Source organism: Choloepus didactylus, chromosome 3 (genome assembly GCF_015220235.1).
Source record: "Choloepus didactylus isolate mChoDid1 chromosome 3, mChoDid1.pri, whole genome shotgun sequence".
Classification (NCBI taxonomy): Eukaryota; Metazoa; Chordata; class Mammalia; order Pilosa; family Megalonychidae; genus Choloepus; species Choloepus didactylus.
In genome coordinates, this window is record NC_051309.1 from 202,726,918 (window position 1) to 202,737,900 (window position 10,983).

At 38.7% G+C, this 10,983-nt stretch overlaps 1 long non-coding RNA gene across 5 annotated transcripts in view; it reads right to left on the minus strand.

The window, feature by feature from the left end:
• Window positions 1-10,086: 10,086 nt before the first annotated feature.
• The window catches only part of LOC119530084, a 76,370-nt gene continuing 75,473 nt past the window's right edge, over window positions 10,087-10,983 (minus strand). For all 5 annotated transcript variants that reach the window (XR_005216017.1, XR_005216016.1, XR_005216014.1 and 2 more), the window contains one exon: window positions 10,087-10,570. This is a non-coding gene — a long non-coding RNA (uncharacterized LOC119530084). The remainder of the gene's footprint in view (window positions 10,571-10,983) is intronic.

Consider the following 10,983-nt stretch of genomic DNA (forward strand, 5'->3'; position numbering starts at 1 on the left):
ATCAGGACAGAAATATAAACTCTCACTTCTTTTTTTGGTGGCTTCAGACTTGAGAAGCTGTTACATACACCAATAAATCTAAATTACAAGTGCAGATAGTAATTTCAAGCATTGGACAGTAATTTGTGTACCCTTGTGTCTTTGCTCAACTCCTTCTGCTCTGCCTTTCTCCTCTTGAAAGGCTCTCAGGATGATTCTGCTTGTACCCCACTGATTTACAGAGATTTCAGGGTACAGAGTTTTCACCTTTGTCTCATAGCTTTCTTTTACTTTTGAAAGTGGGCTGGGAACAGATTTGACATGGTACTCAATCACTACTCCTCTTTGAATCTCTAGGGAATTATGGCCAATCAGCTCATAATGCTTTAGGATGAGTTCTTTCTTGGAAAGCTCTTGGTTCTTTATTCAGTTAGAACTCTGAGAGGCAGTTCCGTGCATCTTCCAAACCCAAGACAATGTGTTTAAATCCTATTCAGGTGATTTCTTTTCTATGAAGATTCTCAGCCCAATGGAAATAGATTTCTATTGGGCTCTACTATCGGTTTACCGTTTGGCCAGAAACGCACAAGTCTCAGAAATGGACATAGAGAGAGCATAGGCTATGCCCAATCTATATTACTAATACATGTGTGAGAAGGATAATCACACTAAAAGAATTTGAAGCAGCAGTGCCTGTGAGGAGTACCTGGGTTTAGTCTATAATTGAGTTAGCTCAAGAGCATGAGTACCTGTGGAATACCTGGCAAAGGACTTTGAAGCACAAGGTGGCTGCCTCTATTTTATCTGTACTCTGTGAGATATAATTTAACTCTCTCTCTCTTTCTCTCTCTTTCCTCCTCTGCATGCCCTGTGTTTTGACTTTTCCTGGATCTTTCCTTACCACCTCCTGCACTTTGGCAGACAGAGAAGTGGGAGAGGGCAGGCAGGTGAGAAAAAGCATGAGCAGAACGAGAGTAAAGATATAAAGATAAGACTGACTTCTGGAGAAAGTTCCTTTCATTCCATAGGGCAGATAAGTCAAGAAGTACACACAGTGGAGGGTCCAGGAACCCAGGTGGATATTCTGGAGGTTCCCAATCTGTGGATCTCAGATCCCTGCAGGTTTGGAGTTACTGCTAGTGGTTGTCCATCAATATGTGCTCTGAATATTTCATTATTTACTGATTGAGTAAATAACCTATGCCATGTATTCATGCTACTACTTTTCAAATGACAAAATATAAATTCATTTTTAAATGCTACTAGATTCCTGTGAATTTACTTTTCTGTTTTTTTTGTTTTGTTTCATTTTGTTTTGCTTTCCCAGTTCACCATTGTAAAAGTAATAGGACCATCATGTGGACACCTTGAAATAAAAAGGGAGTTTTTCTTTTAAAATTCTGTAACAATAGTAGATGTATTCTGACATCTTAAAAGGACCAAATGTATTGTTGGACAAATTGAACCATAATAATCACCAGTACAATAGACATTCTGTCCATACAATATAAACTTGTCCCTGGATGGATTTTATTTCTTTAAAAACTAGTTGACCATCACCAAGTAGGTGTGTCCTTTCAAATTAAAACATAAACATATTTGTTTTCCCTTTTAGAAAAACAGTATATATTTATTATAAAAATAAAAAGAAAGTATATACAGGCAAATGGAGAGAGCAAAACACCTCATAATTCTACCACTCAAGATATTCATCATTAATATCTAGGTGTTTACCCTTCTAGAATTTTGAAAATATACATGCTTATGTGTATTATTTTTTAAAAAACAAGATCTTATTATAGACTCTATTTATAACTTTTTTTTCCTCCATTTACCAATTTAGGATTAACATCTTTCCATGAGAAGACATGTTCTTAAAATTTGGAATTTCCTACTAAATCAAAGGACCTTGTGATTGAGGTAGATCCAGATTTCTATACAGCAGAAGAGAATTCTCATGTTTTCGTTTGAAAGCATGCCTGGAAGGTATGATAAGTCAATGTGACTGCACAGATTTTTTTTCCAGTACAGCTTCCTCCTATCTAAATAATCATGATTACTTTCCTTATGCCACATGCTCTTCTGTACTTTTGGTGCTTTGCCTATGATTAAAACCTCTTTAATTAGGAGCTAGAGAATGGACTCTAATTTAGTATTCATTTAAAATTCACTGGCCTGGGCTTACAATTCTAATCTTTCTGTGCTTATGCCCATTTATCAGGATGACATTAGCAATGCACAGCTTCCTATTTCCAAGACTAAAAGTTTCTTTAAAAAGCTATTTAAATACCCTAAGGATTGCACAGATATCAAATAGCACTGAAATATTTTACTGATTTCAGTTTAAATGAGATAGAACCATGTGAATTAAATTTCCCTCCATAAAAACATGAGCTTGCAAATTAAATGCTTCAATGTTTCCATGGGCCTGTAACCTCAGGAAGGGCAAGCTATGTCTTCATAGGAAAAATTTTAGACTAAAAAAACAATGAAAAGGTCTCAGAGTAGAAAATAAAATAATTAAAGGCTTAGAAAGTAATATCTATTGTTGCCTTTGGTAAAATGATTGTTCCTGATTACAAACAGCATTAAAATGCCAAATATGTTCTGTGTTGGATATTGTCTACCTGTTAAGCATTGTTGAGGACAAAACAAGAACTAAAGTCTTAAAATAAGACCTAGCTAATGTCTAGGGCTTATTATTTTTAAAAACCATAATCCTTGATTAGGAAAGCAGTTAGTGGGATGGAGAGTGCCTTGGACCAGCTAGCAGTCGGAAGGCATGACTTCTATTTGGGCACTAACTCTGACTCACCATGAAATCTTTTATGCATCCTATTACCTCCCTGGATAGGAGTTTGCCCATCTTTAAAATGAAATGATGCATCTAAGAGACTGCTAATATTCCATCAACTCAGACATGCCTTTGATCTGGGTAATAGTCTTCTTGTCCAGTGTGGCAGAGACTGCAGTTGCATTTTCCAACATTCATTTTCCCATTCCTGCTTAGAAAGAAATCCTGATTTTTTAAGCTGGGCATAAGTCTTCTTAGAATAACAGGCTACACTTCTTAGTTTTCTTGTAGCATAGTGAGATCATGTAACTAAGGTCTGGTAAGTGAGATGGAAGCTGAAGAGTTGCATGGGACTTTGGGAAGGTAGCTTAAAGGGAGCTGAGTCAGTGTCACAGGGTCTCTCTCTCTCCCTTTGTTTTTTGTCTTGCCGTTTCTCCTTCAGGTCTAAGACTCAGACATACTGGCTTAAGCCCCAGAAGCCATCTTCGACCATGAAGTGACCTTGAGAATGGAAACCACTGGCTAGACGATGGCAGACAAAGATGTCATCCTGAGTCTTCTTAATGACACCATGGGGACAGTATATATATATATGTCCTGGAATATTTGCTTCTGTGCTCCTTTTACATGAGAGAGAAGTACATTTCTATCTTCTTTAGGCCACCACTATTTTTTTTTTCTAGTAAGTGGAACTATATCTATGCCTAGTATAATCAACAAAATGTGAGTACTTGCTTTTTGAAATAACTACAGCTACCAATTACTTTGCACTCAGTAGAAGACAGATACTGTAATAAGTGTTTTATGGATATCATCTAATTTGATTCTCACAAGTCTACTTATTGAGGTAGGTAATCTACAATTTACAAATGAGGAAAAGGAGTTTAGATTGAATAGTATCTACAGGGTCACTTATCTTGAAGTGACAAAGCCTGGATTCTTAACCAGATTGGGCTGTCTCCAAAATTTGTTCTCTCAATCACTATCAGCATTTTAATACAGTCATTCTTCCTTGTGAGTAAAAGATGGTGCTCTTTAATTTCACTTGACTATATGAAACACGCAGTGTTCACAGTTTTAGCTAATATTTCTAGGGAGCATTGTAGAATTGTCAAGACTTAGACGTCATCATGTCCAATTTATTCCCTTAACATGACAAAGCAATAAAGACCAGGCTCGCCTGGTGTAGCCCATATAATGACAACTCTCTCAAAAATCTTTCCAAGGTTATTAAACACTTTACCCTTATAGCAAATTGTAAAATGGAAATAACATTACTTGATATCAAGGCTGGGTTGGGGATGAATATGAAAACATGTATAAAGACACTTTTCTACAAATAGTAGAATACCAAGCATAAATAGGTGTTCAATAAAAGGTACCTGATAGCATCACAATTTAAGGGAGAAGTCAGGATTATCAGGTTCAATTGCAGTCTCTGCAATTTTGAGCTACATGAAAGTGGTTCAAGTCATTTACCTTCTTGACATCTAAATGTCTGAGGAACACGTTATTACTTTACAGAATTGTTATGAAGGTTGGAGAAAATGTCTTCAAAGTGCCTATCCCAGTGCCTGACATATTTTAGAATCCCAATAATGGGATTATTATCATTATTATTATTCTCACAGGATTCTAATAAATGTATTTACCAACTGTTATTTTCATCTTGGTCTATCAACCCATGTGGAAGAGATTGTTCACGGTGGAGTGTGACTGAGCTACAGGAATGTGTGCCTGTAATTAGGAGGCTACTAGGGTATGATATTTGTCAGTGGCAGAGAGCTGCCATGTACACTGCATAGAGCAGCACTTGGGCTTTTCTGCTGGTCTCGCCAGATTGCTTTGGATTTCAAGTTCGTCTCCTCCAACTTTTATTTCTGTGCAAGATTTGGTCTCCCTTCTGCCTTTGCTTTTAGCCAAGGCCATTCCAATGTCAGTCAGGCAAGGGAAGGATTATTCTATACCTACTAGAAACACAGAGGAAAATTGTTCTGTGAGCTCATCGTAGGTAAGTGATCCATGAGAAAATATTTTTATATATTTCTATTAATCATTCCTTGGTAGAATTTTATTCTTTAAAAAATCTTGTTTCATAGCAACCAAATAATAATACAAAATGAAGATAAGGATTTTCTTAAATAAATATCAGTTCTTTAATTCTGACATTAACATTTTATTAGAACTTTTAAAGAAAACTTCTCAATTTTCAAGAGTGCGTAAAATTCAAATTCTTGGTCCTGTGGATGTGAATCCATTAGCAAATAAGATCTTTGAAGTTGTTATTAGTTGAGTCGAAACTGAATCAGAGTGGGTCTTAATCCCCTGTAACTGGAGTCCTCATAAGCAGAAGAAATTTGGACATAGGAGGAGACAGAAAGAGACAGATGGCCCACGTGACGGAGGTAGAGCTCGAGTTAAGGGGAGCCGGCAGCCACCACCAGAAGGCTACCGACTTCAGAGAAAGCATAAGCCTGCAACACTTTGATTTTGGACATCTAGGCTCCAAAACTGTGAAACAAAAACAATTCCTGTTGTTAAAGCCAACTAACTAGTGTGTTATAAGAATATCTGGCAAACTGCGATTCCCACCCATTTCAAGTTTTATCCCAAGTTAAAATATTCAAACACTACTCCCAGATTTGCCTCTATCCTTACGGGCAAAGGGCAACTCTAAACTCCTACTTCTAGGCTCCTAGAGATAAGGCACTCAGCCTGGAGGCCTGGGAGGAAAGGGGCTCACTGCCTCCAAACTGACAGTCACAGCTCTCCACCCCTTTACTTACTGCTTCAGGAGAGGAATGCTTTGCCTGAAAGTGGGAGGGAGCTGACAGAGCCTGAGCAATTTATAATAGACCATCTGAATTAATGTTTCCTAGGCAGCAGAATAAACACATAGCCAGACATTACACTGCTTTTCAAAGAGATGTCTTTTCTTGTTTTCTAACTGCCACTTAAAAATCTCCAAACAAAAAAATAAGCTGTTGCTGCATGCTAGGATGCCTAAGCAAAAAATAACTCTCATTCTTTTCAAAAAGGAAGCTGTCTCTTAGGGTGGGAAGGGTGAGTAGTTAACTTGTGGTTTTGAAATCAAGGTCAGTTTTATTTGGTAATAAGGTATGTGTCAGTCAGAGAGGCTGAGATTACTGCAACAGGAAAACATGTAAAGGATTTGGTGGTTTAATTGTGCTTATGTTCTTTTCATAACTGCACTCTTTGAAGGGAAATGTCAAATTCTATTCAGGTTTGGTGGAAAATGATTTCAGAAGACCTGCCTGACTTGATGAATGTTTCTCTCCCTCTGGTACTTTTGTTTGCGATATCCTAGAATTACCCCTGCTTCCTCTGCAAGGATGACACCTTAAATCGCAGTGGTGATCACTTAGGCTAATAGGGCAGGGCTGCTAGCCTGCAGAGCCCTTGGAGTTCAAACTATGATCCCTACATTCAGTTCAACACCTGCCATTATTTCCAAATATATTATCATTATAATTACTTCTTCCCTTGAGCTCCCATAGCATTTTGTACATAACTCTATTATAGAATTTATCAAATTGCCGTAAAACTAGCTGTTTATGTGTCCTCAGTAAGTATGATTTCTGATGGTAGGAAACACTATTTCAGTAATTATTTTGTCCTCTGTGATTAGAACAGTGTTTGTTGTGTAGTAGGTGTTCAATAAATTCTTACTGACTATGTGAAGGTTCTTAAGGCCATGTCAATCACTTTTAGACAAAGAATTCTAGGGTGTAATATGATTTAACATCCCATCTCCTGGAAAATATTTAGTGAAACCATTCTAGAAATAATGGAGCATGATACCCAAGCCTTTTTAATAGAGGGGATTTTAATCCTTTGATCTGACACGTAGGTTTCTGTTTAATCCAGAGAATAGTTTCCTGTTCAACAGAAATCTACTGCCCCAGTGGACTGTATCTGGATGTGATATCTTGGCTCACCCTGTATTGATCTAAAATTGTTTTTTCTCCATTTCACCCCTTCCCTAATGTTCCATGGAGCCCCTGCCAGACATGCAGGGTCAAAGAGAGTGCTGGCTACAACCTTCCACTTCCATCAAGTATCTCTAATTTGAATGTAGACTAATCTCCATCAAGTCTGGTATTTAGAGTTAAATCCTTGGACTTCCTCTATCTCTGTTTCCACTTACAGAACTTTAAGAAATGCAACACTTCATGGGTATAGCATTGCTTCTTGGAGATAGTGTCTCTGATTAAACCTGCTCCTTGCTGCTGTTGGCAACCCGGCCATTCAGATAATCCAGTTTACTGAATGAGCCATGACTCTGGCTTTTCTGAGGCAACCTATTCTAAGTGGATGCAAAGAAGGCACAGGCAGCATTGGAATCTTTGGAGTGTGGGCAGTTGAAATATCTCAGCCAAGTAACTTTCTGGGCATGGTCCTCAGCCAAAGACAGCCACTAAGACCTAGATCAGGCTCCCTTCCTGGGAAAGACTTTATTCAGTGAGTCATCAATGCAGGGTATAATAGCCCAGACCTTTGCCTCAAGGCAGGACAACTCTGAAGAGCCATCCCAACTGGAGAGTTTTCTGCCTGACTGTCTGGGCTTTGTTGCAACTGCATCTCACTTCAACTCTTCAGTCTGCCCAATACTGCTTCCTTCAATTCTCCATGGGTATTGATCTTGAGGGAACCCCTCACCTCCCAATGAACTTCTTGCATGCAAATCTCCATGTCAGAACTGTTTCCCAGAGAACACTACTTTAGATAGACAGCAACTCCAGTCTCCCTGAACTCCTATCTCAATGTTGGATTTAGGGAACAAGGAAGTGGGAAAGGGGATGAAGTTGACATCATCTGGACTCATGTCAACTAGATCTGCAGGCATGTTCAGTCCTGGGCTGTCTGATTCTCCCAGCCTTCTGGGAGATCAGCTACAGCCAAAGTCCTAGCATTTTACAGGCTGACACCCTACAGTCATGGCCATAGGGAACTTTTTGAATGTAGGCCTACAAAGCATTCATAAAAATCCAAATATTTAGGAATCATTGCAGGGTAATAGCAAACTTTTTAACATCAAGGAAACTCAGGTTCAAATCCTCACTCTTGCAATTACAAGATCAATGATACTAGGTCATTTATTTGGCCATTCTGATTTTCAGTGTCCTCACCTAGAAATAGGGAATAATAAAAACCCCCTCAAATAAGTCTTGTGAGGTTTAAGATAGAAACCTCAAATCATCAGTGAATTAACCAAGCACCAGAGAAAATATTTTCATTTCTGTTCAAAGAACTCTCTCTGATCTAGGAAAAAAAGTGCTTCATGATGGAACTTGGAAGACTAGTGTCTCTGACCTCTCTCTGTCCTGGCAATCAATGATATCCAAGTCAACTCATATCTAAATTTTTCTTAGAACTATATGGTTTCGTTTGTGGTATCTTAAGACTGACCTGGCACACAGAAAGTGTGCCCATGTAGAAGCCATACAAGCTCCAGGCCCAGAAGCCCCGATGCATATATTTCATGGCAAGTTCACTACAGCCTGCTAGGCAGACAACACAGCCCCTGGAAGTTCAAGGGGACAAATGGCAGTCCTGCTTTCTCTTTGCTCTCGGGCAAGAGTTGGTTCTGGTCATGGCTATTTTCCTTTTTCTCTCACTACCACATTCCCAGGTTTTCTACTTCCTTCTTAAAGACAGGCTCATCTGGGTTGCTTCCTGACTTAGCCTTGAAGTGTTAAGGAGCAGGAGAAAATGGCAGCCTCTCAGACCACTGTGCAGGAGGGCCTCTTCCTCCCCATCCGTGCTGGCTCTGTAGACCAGAAGAATTTCCACGATTCCCTGCACACTCCTTTTCTTCTTTATAGGTACCTTAGATACGACTTGTAAGGAAGTAATATGAGTAATTATGTATACTATTATCTTGCTGGTGAGGTGGCAACTATGGGACAGATAAGAGTTAAATATTTACCTTAGAATTCGACTTTGGAGTTTCGCTCTGTATACTCAGGCAAAGGCAGGGAACAGGAAGGGAGGAGGTGGTGGCCAAGAGCCCTGAGAGCAATTTCTGCAGAGCCACCTGCTACGGGAGCTCAGAGCCTGAGGATCTGGCCTGAGCTGGGCAGGAAGCTTGCCCTTCATGCAATGTGCAAGCTTCCTCTTGGATGTTACTTTGCTCTTGCATGTATATCAGATATGCACAGAGTAAGCTTTTTCTCTCACTACCAGATGGTATTTAGAAAGCTGGCTCACTCCAGAACCCCCTCCCTTATTTTATTTTATTTTTTAATTATTTTTTAAATTACAAACTGAAGTAAAAGGAAATATTTATTTTTGGAAGTTAGTTCTTTTCACAAGGTCAGGTTGTATTTGTTATCCATGGAGAGGAGGACAATTTGAGCAGACCTTCACATTTTAATTATACAAAGAAAGAATGAGGCTTAGCTCATAATGACAGTGGGCAATTTGAGTAATTAAAATTATTTTAGAAAAGCACTGAATTCTTTTAAATTAAAATATGCCCCAGAAGCTTATTTATGTTATATATATTCAAATAACTGTTTTGTTATTCAGTATTTCTCATTTTAAACCACTTGTAAACTGACTTTCCCATTTATGCTGGAGGATGTTCTATCTCCCAGAATTATAATTGAGAATGCCCCATAAATACTTTAAATTTATGAGACTATTTCTCACTAGCTATACTGCAATTTCTTAAATGTAATAGCTGGGGAAAAGGATGGTAGAATTCTAGGGAAAAACAGCCCTTGACTTTTTACTTCTTTGTGTTCAGCAGCTTTCTTGTTGTTAAAATTCCCCAAATTAAAATGCAAAAGCTCAGCTTCTTGGCTGGACCTGCTTACTTAACCTTAATAAAATATAAGGGTCTGTATCATCAATCAGAAACACACCAGACATGGTGCATGAATTTTATCTTCCATTTTGTCCTTTGTACTTCAGAATGATAATAATAGGATAAAAAAAAAATCTTTGGTTTGGCAGGCCAGTTGATTGTACTCTCTTTGTTTCTGTCATGTTCCTATGTAAAATGGATTTTTCAGTAAGACTAAGTCTCTTAGGGGACAAAATTTCCTATGATCTTCTTCCCTGGAAATCTTTAAAAGTAGAATAAACTTTCATTTGTCTTGGTTTGGTTTAAGCGCAGTCTGTCTTTGGCAGAGGGATGGTTTAGTTGACCCATGAATGTTCCTGTTAGCCTCATGATCACTTAGGTAGAGAATTTTTTTCCTTAATCCTCTCCAGCTTTAATTTATCACAACAGTGCATTTTCTTACAGATGGAGTAAAAAAAAAAAATCGGATGCAATCTTCTTTGCTATCACAAAGTAATAGAAGAGTTTATTTCTTAGATATGAGAAAGTAAAATCAAATCAGGAAAATGTACACTGCTTTTCCCCCTTCTCAAACTTCAACGGAAAGATAGTGAAATATGATAAATAGCCTGCTCTTTAAGACAATATGTTTTCAAACAACTGGACTAAATCAGTTAAACCAAACCAAATGCTCCATCAGGACCACCTTCATATTCCTTATGCGAATCGGAAACTGGGCATCTGGACATCGGTGGAGTGACCTCGGCAAGGTGTGCTGATGGTCAGTGCCTCCGCGGGCAGTGGGGAGCGCTGGGGAAAGTGATTTCACAGAGACAGTTACAACCTGTGGCAGCCCAGGACCCCCGTGATGTGTGCATTGTTCTATCCTCTGCCTGGATTTCCAGGCATGCTGCGAGCCGCCACCAGTTCCCTGCTGTCCAGTCCCGCCTGCTTGGAATGATGATGTTATGAAGGTTTTCACTTTCCTAAAACATGCCAATGTAAAGAACAGTGTTATTTCACCACATCAATCATTAATACACACACACACAGATGCCCGTGCATGTAAAGAGGCATGACAAGGAGTCATATTGATAGTTTAGTTATAGTCAAATTCAGAATTGTATTTATTCATGCCCTCACCAATTCCTTTTTAAAATTTTCCCTCTCTTTCAGGAGGGGCTCCAAAATTTGTTTTTAACAGGTAAACTTTATTTAAGTTAAACTTTATTTAGCTACCTGAAAATGCACACATTGTGTGCATACATGTCAGTGTTTTCCAGTGAATTTCTAGGCTTGTGTAAGCATCACCACAATCCAGTTTTAGAATGTTTCTGTCCCCTCAACGAGTTCTCCTGAGCCCCTGTGCAGTCTGTCTCCTCTCCTGTCCCCACCTCCA